This window comes from Lathyrus oleraceus, chromosome 6 (assembly GCF_024323335.1).
Source record: "Lathyrus oleraceus cultivar Zhongwan6 chromosome 6, CAAS_Psat_ZW6_1.0, whole genome shotgun sequence".
In the NCBI taxonomy this organism is placed as follows: Eukaryota; Viridiplantae; Streptophyta; class Magnoliopsida; order Fabales; family Fabaceae; genus Lathyrus; species Lathyrus oleraceus.
Window position 1 is genome coordinate 238,432,403 of NC_066584.1, and position 6,892 is coordinate 238,439,294.

At 41.2% G+C, this 6,892-nt stretch overlaps 1 non-coding gene across 1 annotated transcript; it reads left to right on the top strand.

Annotated features, from left to right (window-relative positions):
* Positions 1-3,315: 3,315 nt before the first annotated feature.
* LOC127099555 (small nucleolar RNA R71) lies at positions 3,316-3,422 on the top strand. The gene has a single exon (XR_007794046.1). It is a non-coding gene; the product is annotated as a small nucleolar RNA R71 (small nucleolar RNA).
* Positions 3,423-6,892: the final 3,470 nt, after the last annotated feature.

Below are 6,892 nucleotides of genomic sequence, written 5' to 3' on the forward strand. Positions count from 1 at the left end.
CTTATATCTAAATCAAACTCTTATAGTAATAGAATCCATCAGAGTAACCTGGGCTTGGCATCTTTTTTACTTAATAGGTAACGAATGGCAGCGTGATCAATGTAAACTATAATTTTTGCTCCTACTAGATAAGATCTAAATTTGTCTATAGCAAAAACTACAACGAGTAATTCTTTTTCAGTTTTTGCGTAGTTAAGTTGGGCAGCGTCTAGGGTTCTACTGGCATAATAAATGGCATGTAATTTTTTTTCTTTCCTTTGTCCTAGAACGGCTCCAACCGCATAATCACTAGCATCGCACATTATCTCAAAAGGCTCTGATCAATCGGGTGGTTTCATAATGGGTGCTGATATTAATGCTTGCTTTAAAAGATTAAATGCTTCATTACATTTTTCATTGAAAATGAATTCAGCATCTTTCATTAAAAGTCCAGTTAAAGGTTTAGTTATTTTGGAGAAGTCCTTGATAAAACGCCGGTAGAATCCAGCGTGTCCAAGAAAGCTTCAGACTTCTCTAATAGTTTTAGATGGTTTTAGGTTTTCTATAACTTCTATTTTAGCTCTATCTACCTCTATACCTTTTTCGGAAACTATATGTCCTAAAACAATTCCTTCGGTCACCATGAAATGATACTTTTCCCAGTTTAGCACGAGGCTTACCTCCAGGCATCTCTCCAGGATTTTCTCAAGGTTAGCAAGACAATTATGGAAGTCAAATCCGCAAACCGAGAAATCATCCATAAACACTTCCATAATACCATCTAGGTAGTTTGCAAAGATGGACATCATGCAGCATTGGAAAGTAGCTGGGGCATTACAGAGGCCGAATGGCATTCGTCTGTAGGCAAAAGTTCCATAAGGGCATGTAAAGGTAGTTTTTTCTTGATCTTCGGGGTGAATAGGCATTTGGAAGAATCCTGAGTATCCATCTAGATAACACAAGTAAGAGTGTCTGGCTAGACGCTCCAACATCTGGTCTATAAATGGTAAAGGGAAATGATCCTTCCTGGTTGCTTTATTTAATTTTCTATAATCTATACACATCCGCCATCCTCCTTCTAACCGTTTTGCTATATGTTCGCCTTTATCACTTTGCACGACTATGATGCCTCCCTTTTTAGGTACTACATGCACAGGGCTCACCCACTTACTATCCGAGATCTGATAGATTATACCTTCCTCAAGTAACTTAAGAACTTCCTTTTTAACAACATCACTCATTATAGGGTTTATTCTTCTCTGATGTTCTCTGGAGGGTTTTGAATCTTCTTCGAGCGAAATCCGATGCATGCATACGGATGGGCTTATACTTTTCAGGTCAGATATATTATATCCTAAGGCTGAGGGATATCTTCGTAAAACTTCTAAAAGTTGGTTCGTTTCCTCTTGGCTCAAGGTAGCAGTGACTATAACTGGACGGTTCATCTCTTCATCGAGGAACTCATATCTCAGATTCTTTGGCAGTTCCTTAAGTTCTAAGGTTGGTTTCTTAGGGCATGGCATAGGATCTGGGGTAAGGGATAAACATTCGTATAGGTTATCATCGATGTAGGGTTTCTTAAAGTCATCATCTTCCATTATGAGAGTCGATGGTAACTTAATCGTTTTTATAATTTCTTCTTGTTCTAATTCCCTAACACATTCATCAATGATATCTAAGGCATAACATGCGTCTCCAATCACAGGTGCCATAAGAAATTTCGAAAGTATAAATTCTATTTTCTCGTCACCTACCTCAAAGGTCAACTTTCCTCGCTTGACATCTATTATGGCTCCAGCAGTTGATAAGAATGGTCTACCTAGAAGGATCGATATATCATTGTCCTCTTTGATGTCCATGACAACAAAATCAGTAGGGATAAATAACTGACCTATCCTAACAGGGACATCTTCTAAAATGCCTATCAAATATTTAACAGATCTATCAGCTAACTGAAGTGACATCTTAGTGGGTTGTAATTCTCCTAAGTTTAACCTCTCACAAACCGCTAAAGGTATTAAGCTCACACTAGCTCCTAAGTCTAGAAAATCTTTTTCGATGACATGACTACCAAAAAGACAAGGAATGGAGAAATTTCCAGAATCTTTATTTTTTTTGGCTAATTTATTCTCGGAAATGGCATTACATTCCAAGAGCTTCGAATCGTCTAGTCTACGTTTGTTGGTAAGGATGTCTTTGAGAAACTTTGCATAAGAAGGTATTTGGGTGATGGCTTCTGTGAAAGGGATTTCTACGTGAAGTTTTTCTATAACTTTAATAAATTTTTGATATTGGTTATTGATCTGGGTTTGTTTGAGTCTTTGCGGATATGGTATAGGTGGTTTATATGGCGGGGGTGGTACATAAGTTTTATCTTTAGGTTTTCTCCTTTTTTCTTGACCTTCCTGGTTTTCAGATTCCTCTGGTTCCTTTACTTCGTCCGGGGGTTTGGTATATTCCTTAGAAGTTTTGGGTTCACTCAATCTTGGGTTTGGTGGCTCATCATAAGCGTTCCTACTTCCTAGGGTAATAGCATTAGCTTGTCCTCTTGGATTTTGTTGAGGTTGTCCAGGGAACTGTCCTCCAGGTGTAGTCTCAGGGGCTTGGTTTAAAGCTACCTGAGAGATCTCGGTTTCAAGCATCTTAGTATGAGTAACTATTTGGTCAACCTTGGTTCCTAACTGGGTAATCAATTCGCTAACATGAATGTTCTGGTTCATGAACTCCTTGTTTTGTTGGGTTTGAGCGGTGATAAAATTTTCCATAATTTTCTCAAGGCTCGGCTTTGGTGGCACAGGTTGCATAGGTTGATTTGATCTTGGGGCTTGGTAACTAGTTTGTCTCAGAGGCTCATTATTTTGGATAGGGTTATTGTTCTTATAGGAGAAGTTCGGGTGATTCCTCCATCCAAGGTTATAGGTATTCGAGTATGGGTTCCCTTGGGTGTAGTTCACTTGCTCAGAGTGGGTTTCGTTTAATAGACTGCATTCTGCAGATTGGTGTCCTTTGGTTCCACATATCTCACAATCCGACGAAACTGCGGCTACAGTATTCGGGTTCATGCACATATGCTCGACCTTAAGGGCTAATGCGTCCATTTTAGCTTGCATCATGTCTATAGAGCTTAGTTCATGCACTCCTCTTTGGGCTTCCTTCTTCTCAACTGTCGCTCGTTCGACTCCCCATGATTGATAGTTTTAAGCCATATCTTTGATGAGGACACTAGCTTCAGGGTAAGGTTTGTTCATCAGAGCACCGCCTGCGGCAGCGTCGATGGTCATCTTAGTGTTGTAATGAAGTCCATTATAGAAGGTTTGAATGATTAACCAATTTTCTAAGCCATGATGTGGGCATGCTCGTAACAACTCTTTATATCTCTCCCAAGCTTCGAACAACGATTCTCCTTGGTTCTGGGTAAATTTAGTTATATGGTTTCGAAGAATGGCGGTCTTACTCGGGGGAAAGTATCTAGCAAGGAATACTCTTCTAAGGTTATCCCAAGTCGTAATGGAATTGGGTGGAAGGGAATCTAACCATGATAAGGCTTTATCTCTGAGGGAAAAAGGGAATAATCTTAAACGTATTGCCTCAGGAGAAGCTCCATTAGTTTTAAAAGTGTCTGCTAATTGAAGAAAGATTTTTAAATGTTGGTTTGGGTTCTCAGTAGCGAGACCTGCGAATTGTCTCTGTTGCACTAGTTGCAACAAGGATGGTTTAAGTTCGAAATTATTAGCTGGGATGGTTGGGTTTACTATACTAGAACTAGGTTCTTCGTTAGATGGTTGGGCGAAGTCCTTAAGAGGTCTTTGGTTTTGATCTTCGGTCATAGCTCTCCTAATTCTATGAAAGAATAAACGTGCGCGAGCGTAACGTTCAGGTTCTGCCAGAGGGTAAATTAAGCTTAAACTTCCGGTGCTGCGAGTTCTTCGCATTGACCGGCGGGAAATAGCCTAAGTCTAAACGATATAACAACAGGGAAATGAAATTTGACGAAATTGGTCCTCGGCAACGGCGCCAAAAACTTGATGCGTGCTTTTTGCAAGTATACGAACGCGTCAGAGTAATATAAAAGATTGTCGAATCCACAGAGACCAAGTGTCAATCTATCGTTATCTATTGTTATGGTGTTTATCAAAGGCAACCAAAATAGGGATTTTTAGAGTGTGCAATGAAAAGTAAAATGTTGAATAAAGTTCAATTAATAAAGACAGGGTCGAATGTAATTCACATAATCAATTAATAATCCAAGTACTTGCTAATAGAACTACTTATGGGCAATGTTTCCTACTTTGAAAAGAACCAATTTAACAGGAACTGTCGCTTTCGCATATTCAGAACCGAGTTGTACTCCCTAATCAAACTCTCTTATTGCCACTTATAAAAAGGCGCGCATTGCGTTAGAGTAGTAAACCTATTTTTAAGAAATAAAGTATCTTGACTAAGTTGAAAAGTATTTTAACTTGGATTTCTTAACCAAAAGAGGTTCTCACGAACCAGACTCTAAACTTATAAAAGCGTCCGAAAATAGCTTTAAAATCTATTTTCTTCTTAAGTTAAAAACTACTAATGAACTAAACAAGGCGCTTTCGCTGTTTTGGAAATAGTTAAAAACAATTAATTTTAAAAAGACGTTGGACGGCTTTCGATCTTACCCAACGGAAATTAAGTGCGGGAAAACTTAAGTTGAAAGTTAAAATAGCCCTTAAGTTTTTCTACGAACAATTGTACGGATTGTCGATTAAATTACGATCCTTACAAAGTGCTCCAAACTCGATTACAGACTCAATCACAAAACTCGATTACACAATTGTGGTAACACCCCAATGCAAAGCGGTTACCACTTTAAAATACTGAATATATGCCTAAGTGAGACAAATTTTGCTATGAGTTTGCCTCTGTTCTAAGTTTGGATGGTTGAACAAGTGATTTCGAGTCTCTATTTATAGGAGAGTAAAATGATGGAAATGACAAGGATGCCGTTCAACTTGAAAATGGGAGGGAAAACTTTTCCTCTTGTGGCGCCCGCCACAAGGCCAATCTGAGGCGCCTTAGTGGAAGTAGTGGGGAACGTGGCAGTTGAGGGAAGTTGAGCTAGGAAACGTCATGGCAGGGTCTGTGGCGCCACCCAGAGTGGGAGCCACAAGTACAAAATGCTGAATTTTAGGGTTTTTAGCTCTTTTTCACTCATTTTCTCGATCGGGGCTCCGATTAAAGTAAAAACCTGAAAACAAAGAGAAATATAGTAATAACACCACAAAATGACAATAAAACTACTAAAATGGATGCGAAATCGGAGTAAAAAATACGGTGAATTTCAGTGTCATGACTCTGCCAACCCTGCTGATGACAACGCCACCCGTGCTGCTGGGGTGGCCAATCCTGCTGTTACTGCTGGTGCTACTGTTGAAACTCCGGTGGAGACTGTAGTACCAACTTCTGAGAACCGCCAATTGGTCCCTGCTGACATGAATATGCTTGCTGATGCCTACCGTTGGGGAATGCCCCAAAATTTTGCTGCTCACTTTGCCAATGGGGGAGCTTTTTTCCTCATCCGACTCTCACTGCCCCTACTGCTGCTGGAAACCCTACTTTCCCTTGGGGTGTACCTATTATCCAGACTCCTCCGATTAATGCTGCCAACCACGAAGACAATAAAGGTTAGGTTCCCCATGAAACTCTTGACGCCGATGGTGAATACCGAAGCCCGCGCCGCCACTTTCAGTTTCCTGCCCAAGCCGCTCAAACTGTGAGATCCAATCAAGTCCCTCCCTTCAGTTATCTTGGGGCAACCTATGTGCCCATGATGACCTATGCACCCGCTAATCCTGCACTCCAGTATGTGCAAATAGTGGCACCTCAGGCCCTCGATGCTCAGGCTGGAGGACAATATCCTCACTTGGTGCATGTCGCTCAGACAATGCCTCCTGGTTTCTCATACCCGCTACAAATGTTGTTCGCTCTGCAGAACGTGCCTACTCAGATAGCCTCTGAAACTTCTCGACTAGCCAGTCAGGTCGCTCCTCCCGCTGTTGATCCGCCATACCTGCGGATTATCAGCTGTTGGACAACAAAATAAGGGCTTTCGAGGGTTTCTCAACCTTTGGTATCGATGCTCGAGACCTTTGCTTGGTTCCGAACGTGGTGCTCCCACAAAAATTCAAGGTGCCATACCTCCCGAAATACAAAGGCCTTAGCTGTCCTCGTAGTCACATCACCATGTATTGCAGGAAAATGGCGTCGTATATCGACAATGATGACCTACTGATCCATTGCTTCCAGGATAGTCTGTCTGGGGCTTCCCTGGATTGGTACATGGGTTTGGAACGTAAAAAGATTCGGTCATGGAGGGACTTATCCAAGGCCTTTCTGAAACAATATAAATACAACCTTGACATGGATCCAACAAGGCTTCAGTTACAGAATCAAGCCCAGAGATCCAATGAAACCTTTAAAGCGTATGCACAGCGTTGGCGCGAAATGGCATCCAAAGTTCAACCAACACTATCTGATAACGAAATGGTAGATATCTTCATGGATACACTCAAAGGGTTGTATTATGAGAAGATGATTGGAAGTTCGTCTACAAACTTTGCTGATATGGTAACTATTGGTGAGTGTGTGGAAAATGGGCTGAAATCAGGGAAGATCACAGATACAACCGCTCCGCAGACAATGAACAAGTGGTCACATGGGGGCTTCACGAAGAAGAGAGAGGGGGAAGAAAATGTTGTGATGGCAGGTGCTCACCCCCAATATCAGTTTCCGATGACCCCTATGCCGTATTATCCATACATGTATGTCGCCGCAGCCCAGTATCAACAACCGCCATGTCAGTATCAACCGCAGAAAGGCAATCAACAATCAGCACCCGCTCAGAGAAATCAAAACTAGCAATACAATCATGACAATAAAG